At 35.3% G+C, this 18,117-nt stretch overlaps 1 long non-coding RNA gene across 1 annotated transcript in view; it reads right to left on the bottom strand.

Annotated features, from left to right (window-relative positions):
• Window positions 1–13,176: 13,176 nt before the first annotated feature.
• Window positions 13,177–18,117, bottom strand: part of LOC144975603 (uncharacterized) — an 11,368-nt gene continuing 6,427 nt past the window's right edge. The window contains exons 4-5 of the long non-coding RNA XR_013645952.1: window positions 15,327–15,341; window positions 13,177–13,303 (exon numbers count right to left, since the gene is read on the bottom strand). This is a non-coding gene — a long non-coding RNA (uncharacterized LOC144975603). The remainder of the gene's footprint in view (window positions 13,304–15,326; window positions 15,342–18,117) is intronic.

Raw genomic sequence — 18,117 nt, 5'->3', positions numbered from 1 at the left:
TGGGAGATGATATTTTTTTCCTTGTAAATCATCTCTCTATTATGCATTGTATTATGCTTAGTTTACATATTATATTATTTGATCTGTAAACATTTGAGTGTATTCCTCTAGGTTGGGACCTGTGCTTGTGTCTGGATGAGACTTTTAGGTGATCTCAAACTAAGTACTTTGATAGTGTGCTCTTGGAATCTACATCCGTTTCCTACTTGAACCATTTCCCCTTTGTCTCACCTTTTCTTTTGTGCTTTAATTGTAATTCTTGAACTTTTTACTATCCCATTTTCTTCCTTTTTACTGGCACTTATATGACCTTCATGTGTTGCAAGCGCCATAAAACCCTTAAAAACAAAAACAAAAAACATGGGTTGAATTCTAGCCACTTTGTCTAAGATGATTGTCAGTGTGATCTCAATCAATTCAACATTCTATTATTATTTTCTGTTTTCCTGGTGTTGATGAAATGACCTATATAATGTCACAAAAAACAAAGCATGAAATTGAAGGTGCAATAAGTAATGACTCTAGCTAGCATTCAAAATCCCTTCTATTTGGTTTTAACAATAATTTCTCAAAATTAGTTATATATATATGAAAGCTGGAATGAGCTCCTTTTTTCTCGTTTTAGTCGTTTTTGTGGAACACCCTCATAGAGTACTACTTGTGAAACTTCAATTTTCAAGCACTTAATGGTATCGAAAGATCAAATTAGCTCGATTTTGTAAGGTTTTCTTTTCTTTTCTAGGGTAGTCAAAGTCATTTTAAAGCTCTTAGAGTTATGAATTGTCCGAGTTGTGGTACGATATAAAAAGTTCATTATTCTCCATTGAAACATCAAGGGGCCTCTCCATATTTGGTGTTATTCTAGTGTTTTTTAAAAATGTTCATCTCATTTTCTATTGTTTGGTTTAACAACAGCAGTGATAATGATAATGATGGTTTTATGGTATTGTTGTAATTGTCGTTGTCATTTATAGATATTATTATTTAAGCATACACCAACAATAAAATAAACAATCTCTTATTCGTTAGCGATCTACAATATATTTTATCTTGGCGATGATGTTTTTATTTGCAGGCCCAAATCTATTTAGCACTTAATCCCAGCTTTTCGTGGCCTTTGTTGAGAATGGTTGGTTTGTTTTCATCTGTCCTAACTGGTGTACTGTGCGGACTGCATCGTTCATGATGATAAGATACACACCTGGCTAAAAGCTACATACATCCTGGTGATCATATATTATATTTTTTAGGACTTCATACCAGCTTTTGGTGGCATTTTTTTTTTTCAGGATGGTTGTTTTGTCATCTGTCTGAACACTAGCCCACCGTGCGGACTGCACACAGTGGTTTATAGATATGATAAAATATATATTATCCTGGCGATGATTTAATTTGCAGGGACAAAACTATTTTGGACTTAATCCCAGGTTTAGGTGGCATTTGTTGTGGATGGTTGTTTTGTCATCTGTCCGAACTGGCACACTGCGGATGCACATGATAGGTAGTAAATAATATGTAAATATCAATGTTGTTCCTTGTCTCTGACCAGGGTGTGTTTAATGGTGAAAAGGATAGTCACGGTTACATTTTTAATTTGTGTAGGTTTAGGCTGTGTTTTAATATAATAGGATTTTTAAAGAGTTTTTTGTTTGTTTTTGTTTCAGGAAAATTTTCTTTTTTTTTTCTAACATTTTAATTACCATAGATGATTTCATTCTTACATGAACGTTACTGCATGTTCATTTTGAAGAATTTTGAGGACTATAGAACTAAATTTTAAAAAAACAAACTTTCTCTTGGAACTAGATTTTTGGGAAAGATAATACACAATCTTTATATATTTCTTTCATTTGTTACCATGGTGGCAGAGTTCTATAGATTAGATTTAAACAGCCTCTTTCTTGATATTCAGATCTTGGAACAATTGTACAGATATTTGATGGTGCTGCCTCCTATGAAGAGTAGGCTAGACGTGTAAAACTCAACGTTGGGCATCTAGTCCTGAACAGAGTGCCCTCTGCTACGACTATGTCAATTATTGTGTGTGTATATATATATATATAAATATAAAATGACTGTATTCAACGAATGTTAATTTATTTTTTCTCCATTCTCCCTGATGACGTCGTGTCACAATAATCGAACGTGCAGAAATGTGTTGTGCTGGCCTTTCAAGGTAAAAGCCATTTGTGTGTAATTATAATATCGTTCTACTACTTATTGGGTTTTTATTTAGGCTGTAAGCGATGTGTACCTTCACACTCTCCACCCCTCTATCATTTTTGCATGTTCAGAGAATCAGCTGTGGAAAAGAATAGTGTAAGAAAATGCACAAACATAGTGGGTAATTCTCATTTTTACTTCACTTTCCCTTTTTATATTTATAGATGGGGTCTTGGTTTGCTCTGATCATTGTACACTTTATATTGTGTTAGTTTAGAAGACAAAAGTCCAACTGGAGACGCTGGTATTTTTTCAACGGAGTCACCAGTCATCGTTTCTTCTTTTTTATTTGTTTTCAAGTTTGAAGGTGAATTTAAATGCGTCTAATATTCGTGAATAGAATCGTCAACCTTTTGCTCACACAATGGTCTATTTATTTAATCCAAGTTTTGTCCATTGTTTTTTGGGGGTTTTTTTTTGACTAATCAGTTACTGCTGTGTCCAGTAGGACTCTAATGTGAAATAGCCTTCGGTCTTTGACCTCAAACACCAGCGTAAAATCAAAAGCGTAATTCATCATCATCTTCTTCTTTTTCTTCTTCTTCTTCTTCTTCTTCTTCTTCTTCTTCTTCTTCTTCTTCTTCTTCTTCTTCTTCTTCTTCTTCTTCTTCTTCTTCTTCTTCTTCTTCTTCTTCTTCTTAAATTTATTATTATTATTATTATTATTATTATTATTATTATTATTATTATTATTATTATTATTATTATTATTATTATTATTATTATTATTATTATTATTATTATTATTTCTATTTTTTAGATTTATCTATTTAATTTTTTTTTCATGCTAAAAAGTCCTTTTTTAGTGCCTTTTATCACACGGTTTGTAAATCCGAATATATTGATAACGCTGTAGTAGTCCATGCTGACTCTTTTAGTTGTAGGAGATGCATGTTATTCGGGTCTCTAGAACATTCTCTGATAAGTGAATTGGTGGGGAATGGAGTGTGAAGGTTCTGCGTTCATAGCTTAGTGAAAACCTCATCAACTGAAACAGATCTTATCATGCTCTTGACAACCAACAACACTCAAACTTGCTGATCTCCCAGCTTTAAATACATTTTATCTCTTAACTTGTGATATTCCTCTTCTTTGTATGTATTGTATAATATATATATATATATATATATATATATACGATATATAAATTATCATACTATTATTAATTATTATCGTTCTTGTTGTTATTGTTATGGCGATTGTTAATGTTTAGGCCGTTTGAAGTTTCAACTTTAAGTACAATAATATCTACATGTGCTTTCCATAATGAATTTAATGTTTTTGTTTTTTTGATTGTTTTTGGATTGTTTTTTTTGTTTGTTTGTTCTTTTTTTTTTTTATATTGAATGATATATAAGATGAATGGAATGATTGTATGAAGAACTGTTGAAGTTTTAGTCCTTTTTTTCACCCTATCTGAATAACATGTCTGTGGTCAAATATTTATTTATTTATTTTTCAATGTCATGTATTCTGGAAGTGTTCTCATGATTATTACAGTGATACAAGTAAAGCTGCTAGAAGCTTTGGTCCATAAAGAGTTGTGAACAAAAATGAATATACATACATATATAACAGCTATTCGGAAAAAAAGAAAAGAACAAAATACTAAACACTAAACGTTTTGGGCTCAAATCACATCTTTCAGAGAATAAAAAATAAAAGCAGGGATAGTTTTTTTGTTTTGTTTTTTGTTTTTTTTTTGTTGTTTTTTTTTGTTACTGGCTGAAGAAGGGTTTTTTGTTTGTTTTTGTTTTTTAGCCCAAAACATTCCATGTTTGGTATTTGATTCCTTTTCGAAGAAGCTGTTATATTCATCATTGCCATGACGTTCTCACAATTGTTACTATTGGTTCATCCTGCTTTCATTAATGTGTAACTCATTGGTAGTGTACCTTTTTGTTGATTGCCATGACGTTCTCACAATTGTTACTATTGGTTCATCCTGCTTTCATGAATGTGTAACTCATTGGTAGTGTACCGAATAGTAGATGGATTTATTATCACTGACCCTTTAATGACTTGACCTTATGACTCTTTGGTGTTCACCGGAATCGGAAATCAAACAAATTTGTCCAATTTCCATTCGCGATGAACACGATTGGTAGAATTAATCAAAATATTGGACATGGTCTGGCGATTAGTAAAGGTACTATTTTTTTCACGGGTTTTTTTTTTATAAAAACATCAAATTTAAAGTAAATTATTGGGAAGTATTTTTTTTTTTTTTTTACTAAAAATTGATATTTGACGACAGGAGTAAACTCTAGACTGGCTCGAATTTATGATGGTAAAGCAGACCTGCCAACTTGAAATTTAAAAATTACGAATTTTTAGGAGAAAATAAAAATGAAGTCGTTATAGTTACCTTTAAAAATCAACAATTTGCCATCATATGGATTAAATAGCACTACTTGCAAACAGATAATGTGGACGTATAGAAGACAAAGTCCCAACTGGAGACGCTGGTATTTATCTTTATGTTTCCTTTTATTAAATTGAAGCTTACTGGGTGGGGATCCTGACCTCCCATAGTGGGCTGGGAGGTACATGCTGTGTCTTCTATACCCCTATACCCGTTTTCCAACTTGCTTTCTGTCTTTGCCTTGGCATGAGATTACTTGGTTTTGTCCTGGCCCTGGCCGGAGTCCTGGATGGGAGGGAAACAGTCAAATGCATAGTTATTGTTTTGGGAGACGACATTTTTTTCCTTGTAAATCATCTCTCTGTTATCTATTATTGTTATTTTAATGTATAATGTAGGCATTTGAGTGTATTCCTCTTTGTTGGATTTTGTGCTTATGTCTGGATGATACTTATAGGTGATCTCAAACTAGATGCATTGGTGGTATGCTCTTGGAATCTACATCTGATCCCTATTTGTTCCCAGTTCCCCTATGTCTTACTTTTTCTTGGATGCTTTAATTGTAATTCTATAACTTTTTACTGTCCCATTTTCTTCCTTTTTACTGGCGCTGATATAACCTAAATGTGTTGCAAGCGCCGTAAAACCCTTAAAAACAAACAAACAAACAACCGTTTTCCAATTGTTTCCTGCCCATGTCGTTGTCATGGAATGAGATTACTTTTGTCCTGACCCTGGCCGGAGTCCTTGTCTGGGAGGAAAACAGACGAATGTATAGTTATAGTTTTGGGAGATGATATTTTTTTCCTTGTAAATCTGTTATGCACTGTATTGTTTTGTTTAAATATTTTATATGATTTGTAAACATTTGAGTGTAACCCTCTTATTTGGGACCTGTGCTTGTGTCTGAATGAGCCTTTTAGGTGATCTCAAACTAAGTACTTTGATAGTGTCCTCTTGGAATCTACACCTGTTTCCTATTTGAATCAATTCCCCTTTGTCTTACCTTTTCGTGGGTGCTTTAACTTTAATCGTTATTCTAGAACTTTTTACTATCCCATTTTCTTGCTTTTTACCGGCGCTGATATGACCTTAATGTGTTGCAAGCGCCGTAAAACCCTTAAAAACAAAAACAAACAATCCAAAAATAAATAAATAAATAAACAATGGTACCTTTCTAATATCACATAAAATATTGGCAAGGATCTTAACTTTGTAAAAGATTTAGATGATAAATTTTCATGGTAGTTGAGTCGAGGGGAAAATGATCTGAAGGCCGTGGTGTGAGCTTGAATCCTGGTGTAAATGGAGAAGTGTTCATTTTATTTTAGTTATCTATTATTTTTTTTTATGGTATGGGTGGGTGGGGGGTTGGGGGGAGGGGGGGGGGGCATTGCAATGGCAGCCAGACAGACAGGCATAATAATAATGAATAATTAATGTTGACTTAGCATGGATGAACACAGGAGAATGGTGAGTCATTGGCGAGTCAATTATAATTGATTCATAATTTAGAAGGTGTGTTATGTAAGTAGTAATAGTTGTAGCTGTGTGAGTGAATATATATGTGGTATACCATTTCAAGACGGCATTATGTCGGAATGAACTAAACAGTTGAAAATTGAGCTTCGAATCAAAATGATCAGAATTTGGATTTTAATTTAGAAAAAAAAAAGTTTAAGATTCGGAACTTTCTCCTCGATTAATGTTTTTATAAAATTCAGCTCTTCGATGAATTAAGTAGTGTGGCGGAATAAGCTAGATTAAAAAAAAAGTTGAAAAGTTGAAAATATTGAAAAGTTTTGTTTCAAGTGAAAACCATCAGAATTATGATTTTACTTTTAATTTTCAAAAAAGATAAGTTTTAAAAATGTAATAAATCGATAAACAAATCTCAAGTTTAAGATGCGAAAATCTCTCTTCAATTTAAACGTTTATTTCAGGTCTTTGATAAAGATAAGCTTAAAAATGCAGGTTTTAGAATAAGGTTTACCCAGAAATATTACCGTTGTGAGAAACGGATGGTTACAAATGAAAATATATACTCATATCATCACTAGCCACGAAATATGGAATTCCAGTTTATTTTCTATTCGTTATAGCGGAGAATAATGAATACGAATTCTAACATTTCGACAAAACTCAAATGCTTCTATTTCTTATCATTAATTTACTTACTTCATTATAAATTTTTTTTTATTCTCCGAGTCAAATTAATTCGTCACGACATAATACCTTTATGGAGATGTAGGTTACGTATGTGTTATTGTTTTTTATTTTTGTTGTTGTTTTTTTGTTTTTTTTGTTTGGATTATTATTTTTTTAAAAAATAGCAATGCTGTGTTTTTCAATCATTTTAAAAATGCTTTCGAATTTTATGTCATTTCATCTGTTTGAATTCAACTGACGACACCGTTGTAAATATTGTACAGAATTCATTGGTTTCAATTTTTTAAAAATGTTTTTGATTTGTTTTGTTAACCCTTATTATAAATGATAGATAATACATTTTGATGGCTTTTTTCTCTCTTCATTTCATGACAGGAATGACGATGATGATGATGATGATGATGATGATCATGATGATGTTTAATATTATAATTAATTAATTATTCTTATTATTGATGATGATATTGATTATATGAGTCTTTGAATATTCAAAGTAAAACGAACTAAACGAGTACATTGTCCAGTCCATTTATTTCATCCGTTTGTTTTGTTGTCATTATGGGGCAGGGCTCCCAGAGCAATCGCTTCACACACAAAAGGACCGAGATCAATCCATTTATTTCATCCGTTTGTTTTGTTGTCATTATGGGGCAGGGAGGGCTCCCAGAGCAATCGCTTCACACACAAAAGGACCGAGATCAATCCATTTATTTCATCCGTTTGTTTTGTTGTCATTATGGGGCAGGGCTCCCAGAGCAATCGCTTCACACACAAAAGGACCGAGATCAATCCATTTATTTCATCCGTTTGTTTTGTTGTCATTATGGGGCAGGGCTCCCAGAGCAATCGCTTCACACACAAAAGGACCGAGATCAATCCATTTATTTCATCCGTTTGTTTTGTTGTCATTATGGGGCAGGGCTCCCAGAGCAATCGCTTCACACACAAAAGGACCGAGATCAATCCATTTATTTCATCCGTTTGTTTTGTTGTCATTATGGGGCAGGGCTCCCAGAGCAATCGCTTCACACACAAAAGGACCGAGATCAATCCATTTATTTCATCCGTTTGTTTTGTTGTCATTATGGGGCAGGGCTCCCAGAGCAATCGCTTCACACACAAAAGGACCGAGATCAATCCATTTATTTCATCCGTTTGTTTTGTTGTCATTATGGGGCAGGGCTCCCAGAGCAATCGCTTCACACACAAAAGGACCGAGATCAATCCATTTATTTCATCCGTTTGTTTTGTTGTCATTATGGGGCAGGGCTCCCAGAGCAATCGCTTCACACACAAAAGGACCGAGATCAATCCATTTATTTCATCCGTTTGTTTTGTTGTCATTATGGGGCAGGGCTCCCAGAGCAATCGCTTCACACACAAAAGGACCGAGATCAATCCATTTATTTCATCCGTTTGTTTTGTTGTCATTATGGGGCAGGGGGGCTCCCAGAGCAATCGCTTCACACACAAAAGGACCGAGATCAATCCATTTATTTCATCCGTTTGTTTTGTTGTCATTATGGGGCAGGGCTCCCAGAGCAATCGCTTCACACACAAAAGGACCGAGATCAATCCATTTATTTCATCCGTTTGTTTTGTTGTCATTATGGGGCAGGGCTCCCAGAGCAATCGCTTCACACACAAAAGGACCGAGATCAATCCATTTATTTCATCCGTTTGTTTTGTTGTCATTATGGGGCAGGGCTCCCAGAGCAATCGCTTCACACACAAAAGGACCGAGATCAATCCATTTATTTCATCCGTTTGTTTTGTTGTCATTATGGGGCAGGGAGGGCTCCCAGAGCAATCGCTTCACACACAAAAGGACCGAGATCAATCCATTTATTTCATCCGTTTGTTTTGTTGTCATTATGGGGCAGGGAGGGCTCCCAGAGCAATCGCTTCACACACAAAAGGACCGAGATCAATCCATTTATTTCATCCGTTTGTTTTGTTGTCATTATGGGGCAGGGAGGGCTCCCAGAGCAATCGCTTCACACACAAAAGGACCGAGATCAATCCATTTATTTCATCCGTTTGTTTTGTTGTCATTATGGGGCAGGGCTCCCAGAGCAATCGCTTCACACACAAAAGGACCGAGATCAATCCATTTATTTCATCCGTTTGTTTTGTTGTCATTATGGGGCAGGGCTCCCAGAGCAATCGCTTCACACACAAAAGGACCGAGATCAATCCATTTATTTCATCCGTTTGTTTTGTTGTCATTATGGGGCAGGGAGGGCTCCCAGAGCAATCGCTTCACACACAAAAGGACCGAGATCAATCCATTTATTTCATCCGTTTGTTTTGTTGTCATTATGGGGCAGGGCTCCCAGAGCAATCGCTTCACACACAAAAGGACCAAGATCAATCCATTTATTTCATCCGTTTGTTTTGTTGTCATTATGGGGCAGGGCTCCCAGAGCAATCGCTTCACACACAAAAGGACCGAGATCAATCCATTTATTTCATCCGTTTGTTTTGTTGTCATTATGGGGCAGGGCTCCCAGAGCAATCGCTTCACACACAAAAGGACCGAGATCAATCCATTTATTTCATCCGTTTGTTTTGTTGTCATTATGGGGCAGGGCTCCCAGAGCAATCGCTTCACACACAAAAGGACCGAGATCAATCCATTTATTTCATCCGTTTGTTTTGTTGTCATTATGGGGCAGGGCTCCAGAGCAATCGCTTCCACACACAAAAGGACCGAGATCAATCCATTTATTTCATCCGTTTGTTTTGTTGTCATTATGGGGCAGGGCTCCCAGAGCAATCGCTTCACACACAAAAGGACCGAGATCAATCCATTTATTTCATCCGTTTGTTTTGTTGTCATTATGGGGCAGGGAGGGCTCCCAGAGCAATCGCTTCACACACAAAAGGACCGAGATCAATCCATTTATTTCATCCGTTTGTTTTGTTGTCATTATGGGGCAGGGAGGGCTCCCAGAGCAATCGCTTCACACACAAAAGGACCGAGATCAATCCATTTATTTCATCCGTTTGTTTTGTTGTCATTATGGGGCAGGGCTCCCAGAGCAATCGCTTCACACACAAAAGGACCGAGATCAATCCATTTATTTCATCCGTTTGTTTTGTTGTCATTATGGGGCAGGGAGGGCTCCCAGAGCAATCGCTTCACACACAAAAGGACCGAGATCAATCCATTTATTTCATCCGTTTGTTTTGTTGTCATTATGGGGCAGGGAGGGCTCCCAGAGCAATCGCTTCACACACAAAAGGACCGAGATCAATCCATTTATTTCATCCGTTTGTTTTGTTGTCATTATGGGGCAGGGAGGGCTCCCAGAGCAATCGCTTCACACACAAAAGGACCGAGATCAATCCATTTATTTCATCTGTTTGTTTTGTTGTCATTATGGGGCAGGGAGGGCTCCCAGAGCAATCGCTTCACACACAAAAGGACCGAGATCAATCCATTTATTTCATCCGTTTGTTTTGTTGTCATTATGGGGCAGGGCTCCCAGAGCAATCGCTTCACACACAAAAGGACCGAGATCAATCCCGGAGGCAGTCGAGATTGTTTTCTTTCTGACCTCCCTGTCCTCCCAGCAGTGAATGAATGGGTAGCTGCATCTGTTAGATTTGGCTGAAAGTACTTTGCGATAGACTACCGTCCTATCCAAAGGATGGCAAACAATTGCTATTGGCTGTTTCACGATATAGAAACCGGGATAAACTCCGGCTCCATGGGCCGAACGGTTCTTTATTGGACTTAAATTATGTGGAAAACTCGGTTGTGTGGGTGAAGTCTTTTGACCTCCCGTGGTGGGCAGGGGGTGACTTGCCGTGTCTTCTATCCCCTTATAATATCTGTTTTCCGAGTTGCTTTCTGTCTTTGTCTTGGAAAAGGATTGTCCTGGCCCTTACTGGACTCCTTTTCCGGGAGGGGAACATCCAATTGTTTAGTATTCGTTTTGGGAGATGATATTTATTTTTTCTTGGTGGGAATGAAATGACTTGCTGTCTTCCACTTCCATCCCCTTTATCTGTTTTCCCTTCCCACAATTCTCTCTGGGTTCTTTCTGGGTTGAGATTGCTCACTTGTATTTCTTGGTCCTGGCCGTGATCCTTAACGGAGAGGGAGACAGTCAAATGTCTAGTACCTTTTTTGAGAGATGATTTTTTTGGTGACTAAGTGAGCATTTATAAAGGTCAATATCCATTAAAAGTGCTCAAAGCGGTTTGCAAGATGTCCCTGACCAACAGAAACACAACATGTAGAACGAGAATGACGCCTGTTAGGCGATATTACACATTTTTTCCGACATAAACAACGTTGTTAACGGCTAGGTACTCATTTTTCACATGAGTACGGTGAGAGAATGGGGAGTGAACCAGAGACTATGGGAGGTGGATACCAGTGGGGAGTGAACCAGTGACTATGGGAGGTGGGCACCAGTGGGGAGTGAACCAGTGACTTGGAGATGGGCACCAGTGGGGAGTGAACCAGTGACTGGGAGATGGCCACCAGTGGGGAGTGAACCAGAGACTATGGGAGGTGGATACCAGTGGGGAGTGAACCAGTGACTATGGGAGGTGGGCACCAGTGGGGAGTGAACCAGTGAATATGGGAGGCGGCACCAGTGGGGAGTGAACTAGTGAATATGGGAGGCGGGCACCAATGGGGAGTGAACCAGTGACTATGGGAGGCGGGCACCAGTGGGGAGTGAACCAGTGACTATGGGAGGCGGGCACCAGTGAGGAGTGAACCAGTGACTATGGGAGGCGGGCATCAGTGGGGAAGAACCCGGGACCTTCCGATCCGAAGGCGAGTGTCAAATCACTGGACCAGATAGTCGAAAAAAAAAATCCTCATCTTTAAAAAAGAATTTCTGAGATGAAAAGTCAACCATGCAATCCTAGATTATTTTTTTAAAAATTGTTCTTTACCCGATAAGTGTCATAGATGTGGATTTCTCTCCCTACAAAGCGTTACAATGAAAATACAGGGTCCTGATTGGTCAGTCGTTAGTAGTTAGAGATTTCGCTTCACACTTAAAGGGTCCGGGATAAATCCCGAGATTAGTCTAGAATTTCTCTGAACCCATCCCCCGTCCCCTTGTCCACTCAGCAGTTATTGGATACTTGGGCCTGTTAAATCTGACGGAAAGTATTTTCCGATAGATCAGGTGATGAATCCAAAGGGTAGCAAGCAATTGCTATTGTTCGATTCACACTATAAAAACCAGGATAAACTCCGGCTGACTACGACACGAATAATAGCAATTGATCCTTATAGGATAGAATTGTATAGGATGACAAGCTGTAACAAGGTACTTTCCGCCAGATCTAACAGACCCAGCTACACTACTTGAGGTCCCGGGTTCTTCCCCACTGATGCCCGCCTCCCATAGTCACTGGTTCACTCCCCACTGGTGCCCGCCTCCCATAGTCACTGGTTCCCACCTTCCATCAGTCGCACAAAAGACGCCTCAACAATCCTTATTATGACATGTTATTTTCTGATTTACCCATATATTCACGTGGACACACACTTAAACATTTTAAACAGATATAAACAAAAATGAATACACGAGTTAAAACAAAAACAACAAAAAACAAACAGACACGCAACGTTTCGGACTCAAAACTCTTCTCCTGCCAACAAAAAAAAAAAGAAAAAAAGAACACAATTAAAACATAAAAACATTACTCAAAGACCTAAATAGAAGACAGAATAAAAATAAGCACTTTCTTTCTGTATAAGATGTTGGAATATAAACAAAAGGATCCGTTCGCTTGGTAACTTACTTACCATCTTGGTTATTTGGTAGACCAAATGCGCCAACAAATTTCCTCCTGGCATATCTGTCCCGGACCTGCCAGCGCAGCTCATTCCATGTCTTTCCAATGTCTCTCATCTCCTCTTCAACTGTCCTCCAGGTGTTCAATGGCCTGCCTCTTTTTCTCTTTCCCGCTGGGGACCATCTTAGTGCTGTGTCAGGCAGTCTGTGGACTTTTTCATGAGGATAACGTGACCCAGCAATTTCAATAGTCTGTGCTTGACTTCATCCACAATGTTTTTTATTCCTGTGCGCATGGAGATTTCTTCTTTGGCAATATGCTTTCTCTTGATAACAAAGAAAGTATTGGACTGGAACACTCAGGGCAGAAGATCATGGGGAAGGCCACGGGGAACACAGGGAAGAATTAAAGAAGCTGATGTACAGAGAAGTGATAAGACATGGAACGAGATAAAAAAAAATTAGCTCAGAATAGAGAAGGGTGGAAACTGTTTGTCTTTGGCTATACCCTGACCCAGGATGAAAAAGGCAATGATGATGGTAACTAATGGAGTGCTTGTAGGACGGGATATTATAATAACAAATATAAGACAACAAACATTGATTTTTTAAAAATCCATTTTTATTCATGAATTTTATTTCCAGACGATAACAGGACACACATCCACGAAATCACACAGAATTGTTACTGTCTGAGCATGAACATACAAGACATTTGAACCCAGATCAGATGGTGACTCTTATTTTGCGATCTAGTTGCCGCCAGGTGGGGCTAAAAAAAGTAGAGAAAAAAATTCAAATATATGAACCATCCTCAAAAAGGGTAATATGTCAGGTAGAATCGAATTTTTAAAAGTTTATTTTATAAATAGTATATATATATATATATATATATATATATATATATATATATATATATATATATATATATATATATATATATATATATATATATATACATTCGTCATGTTGAACAATGAATGCCTTTTAGTCTATTCATTAGTATGGATATTACTTTTGTTTAAAGTCTCTTCGTTATGTTTGAGTATATATAACTTTTACTTTAAATCTATTCGTTATGTTGGAGAATATATAACATTTAGTTAAAGTCTATATGTTATGTTGGAGAATATATAACATTTAGTTAAAGTCTATATGTTATGTTGGAGAATATATAACATTTAGTTAAAGTCTATATGTTATGTTGGAGAATATATAACATTTAGTTAAAGTCTATATGTTATGTTGGAGAATATATAACATTTAGTTAAAGTCTATATGTTATGTTGGAGAATATATAACTTTTAGTTTAAATCTATTCGTTATGTTGGAGAATATATAACATTTAGTTAAAGTCTATATGTTATGTTGGAGAATATATAACTTTTAGTTTAAATCTATTCGTTATGTTGGAGAATATATAACATTTAGTTAAAGTCTATATCTTATGTTGGAGAATATATAACATTTAGTTAAAGTCTATATGTTATGTTGAGAATATATAACATTTAGTTAAAGTCTATATGTTATGTTGGAGAATGTATAACATTTAGTTAAAGTCTATATGTTATGTTGGAGAATATATAACATTTAGTTAAAGTCTATATGTTATGTTGGAGAATATATAACTATTAGTTAAAGTCTATATGTTATGTTGGAGAATATATAACATTTAGTTAAAGTCTATATGTTATGTTGGAGAATATATAACATTTAGTTAAAGTCTATATATTATGTTGGAGAATATATAACTATTAGTTAAAGTCTATATGTTATGTTGGAGAATATATAACTATTAGTTAAAGTCTATATGTTATGTTGGAGAATATATAACATTTAGTTAAAGTCTATATGTTATGTTGGAGAATATATAACTATTAGTTAAAGTCTATATGTTATGTTGGAGAATATGTAACATTTAGTTAAAGTCTATATGTTATGTTGGAGAATATATAACTATTAGTTAAAGTCTATATGTTATGTTGGAGAATATGTAACATTTAGTCAGTCTATATGTTATGTTGGAGAATATATAACATTTAGTTAAAGTCTATATGTTATGTTGGAGAATATATAACATTTAGTTAAAGTCTATATGTTATGTTGGAGAATATATAACTATTAGTTAAAGTCTATATGTTATGTTGGAGAATATGTAACATTTAGTTAAAGTCTATATGTTATGTTGGAGAATATATAACTATTAGTTAAAGTCTATATGTTATGTTGGAGAATATATAACTATTAGTTAAAGTCTATATGTGATGATGATGATGATGATGATGATGATGATATTGATGATGATGATGATGATGGTGATGATATTGATGATGATGATGATGATGGTGATGACGATGATGATGATGATGGTGATGATGATGATGGTGATGATAATGATGTGATAGTGATGTTATTCTTGTTATTGGTGTTGATGATGATGATGATGATAATGATGATAATGATGATATTGATGATGATGATGATGATGATGATGATGATATTGATGATGATGATGATGATGATGATGATGATGATGAGGTGATGACGATGATAATGATGTGATAGTGATGTTATTCTTGTTGTTGGTGTTGTTGATGATGATGATGATGATGATGATGATGATGAGGATAATGATGATGAAAATGATGATGATGATGATGATGATGATGGTGCTGAGGATAATGATGATGAAAATGGTGATGATGATGGTGGTGATATTATCGATACGGATGATAATTGTGGAAATGGCGTAGTTACAATGGATTTAATGTATGACAAAAAGACGAATAACTTACGTGAGCTTGGATAATCTGGTGGAGAGAACATTTTAAAAATAATCATCACTATCCCTAATATTGATTAAATTCCTATCATTTCCCAGTAAAAAAATATTTGAATAATGTGGTGTCCGGGGTTCTTCAACAGAGAGGGTACAAGAATAGCCCAACGCCAAGCCAGCGTATCGTAAAAGGCGACTAATGGTGTGTGACTCCCACTTTTTGAATCACCTGGCCCTCCAGTTCGAGGGTTGTCGAAGGGTTAACATCCCTTCCGTAAAACTCAAATTGTTACAGAAACTCAGGCCGAAAAATCAAATTCATTTTTTAGCTTGGGCGACTGAAGAGTTTCTGCAATGACAGAATATCACAGAGAAGTGATAAGACATGGAACGAGATTTAAAAAAAAAGTTAGCTCACAAAATAGAGAAGAATGGGAACTGATTGTCTGTGGCCTATACCCCGACCCAGGATGAAAAAGGCAATGATAATGATGAATGTTTTGAACAGTTTGAATAACAAGAATTATTCTACCCCTCTTCATTGGAAAACCCAATCAGTTCTTAGTAAATACTTAATCGTTGAACAATGCTTCGAATGCGTTGAATATAAAATTTATTCAACCCTTCCAGAATATTTGTGAACATTTTCTTTGTTTGAAATATGGTGTTAAAGATTGGCGATTAAAATAATGTTTTGGTGAGCATCCAACTATTTTTTTTCTCTTTTAGGGTAAATTTTCATTCACGCAGATGTAGAAAAATACAAATGGCGAATCGAAGCTACAACTCTCATGCATCCAGAACTTATAAGTTTGTCGTGAATTATTTGGTGCGATAAATATATCTCATCTAATAACTCATGCATCCAGAACTTATTCTAAGTTTGTCGTGAATTATTTGGTGCGATAAATATATATCATCTAATAATTCCAAACCCGTGAAAGAATGTTATGTTATTCAACGGTTACAGACGCGCTCAAAGAGCTTGACAAGAATGGTCACCGACCAACAGCAAACACGTAACATGTAGAACGAGAGATAACGCCTGTTACATTCTTTCCCATCAGAGACATCGCTGTTAACGGCCAGGTACTCATTCTACACCTGAGTAAAATAAGAGAATGTGAGTAAAGGGCCTTTTCCAAGGACTCAACTATGTGCCACGCGAAGCTCGAAACCATGACTTTTCGATCCGGAAGCGAGTGTCATATCAAGTGACCACATAGCCGCAAGGGCGTGATAACTTCCCCTCCGATACGAGTGTATAGACATAGCACATATTATAGGCTTAATTATAAATTCTATTCGACATAGTCAACTCGAAAGACTCGAACCAGGGACCGATAGGTGAAATGCGCAGTGCCATACCAAAATGACTACAGAACTCCACTTCTCGAAATTTACTGAATCTGTCAAATGCATAATTAGTATTTTAAAAGTTTTTATTGCCAAAAAACACCCAAACAAAGCAATTGAAAATTAGAAGCATTATCATAAATTAAAATGAAGTGCATTTGTCTCAGCAAGTTAAGAATCTGGGGGTTTTATCTTTGATGAAAATCAATCCGTGTCATTCCTTATAAATAATGTCTGCAAATCTTCGAGTTTTGAAATCAATAGAACATTTCTTGTCAGAAAGTTTTTAACTGAAAATGTCACCATAAAATAAATGGTTTCTTTGGTTTCTTCAAAACTCGATTATTGCAATTCCCTTTTGTCAGGTCTGAATTTAACGGAGAAATTACAACGGGTATAAAATTCAGCAGCCCGTATAATATATCAAAAAGGAACATTCGACCACATCACCCCACTTTTGGAAAATTTACAATGACTTCCTGTCCACTATAGAATAGATTACAAAATCGCTTTATTAGTTTTCAAATGCCTCAACAATTTAGCTCCAAGTGTCTTTCTGAACTTATGAACCTTTAGACTCGAACCAGAAGACTTGGACCATCACACGAAACCACTTTATTATCTGTACCAAAAAGTAAGTTAAAATCGTTTGGTTATTGCCCCAAACACTGGAATGCCATACCGCAACCCATTAGAGAAATCGAGAATATCTCAAACTTCAAATCTGCTTTAAAAGCCCACTTATTCAAACTTCATTTTACATCATGCCGATTGTAATGTTTGTATACTATTATTTAAGTAATTTGTATCTTGTTTCAATAGTTTATATTGACTATAGATACACATGTTCATAACGTAATTCATTATCTGTAAAGCGCTTTGAGATGTTTGATTTCATGGAAAGCGCTCAACAAGTGTCTTTTATTATTATTATTATTATTATTATTATTATTATTATTATTATTATTATTATTATTATTATTATTATTATTATTATTATTTTATTATTATTATTATTATTATTATTATTATTATTATTATTATTATTATTATTATTATTATTATTTTATTATTATCATTATTATTATTATTATTATTATTATTATTATTATTATTATTATTATTATTATTATTATTATTGTTATTATTATTATTATTATTGTTGTTGTTGTTATTATTATTATTATTATTATTATTATTATTATTATTATTATTATTATTATTATTATTATTATTATTATTATTATTATTATTATTATTATTATTATTATTATTTCCATTAGGTATCTTGGCTAGAAATTTTTAAAACTTAAAATTCGTTCCATTAATATAACTAAATTTCTGTAGCTCAGGGTGTATTGTTTTGTCATAAAAGTCAAAGCAATTTTGAGCGTGACCAGTGGCCGGATGAATGACACTGATCCTGGAAAATTACTGTCCGGACGTTGTGT

This window comes from Berghia stephanieae, chromosome 6 (genome assembly GCF_034508935.2).
Source record: "Berghia stephanieae isolate SIO BIC M18660-M18661 chromosome 6, UCSD_Bste_1.3, whole genome shotgun sequence".
Lineage (NCBI taxonomy): Eukaryota > Metazoa > Mollusca > Gastropoda > Nudibranchia > Aeolidiidae > Berghia > Berghia stephanieae.
This window is presented reverse-complemented; position numbering and strand designations above follow the sequence as displayed.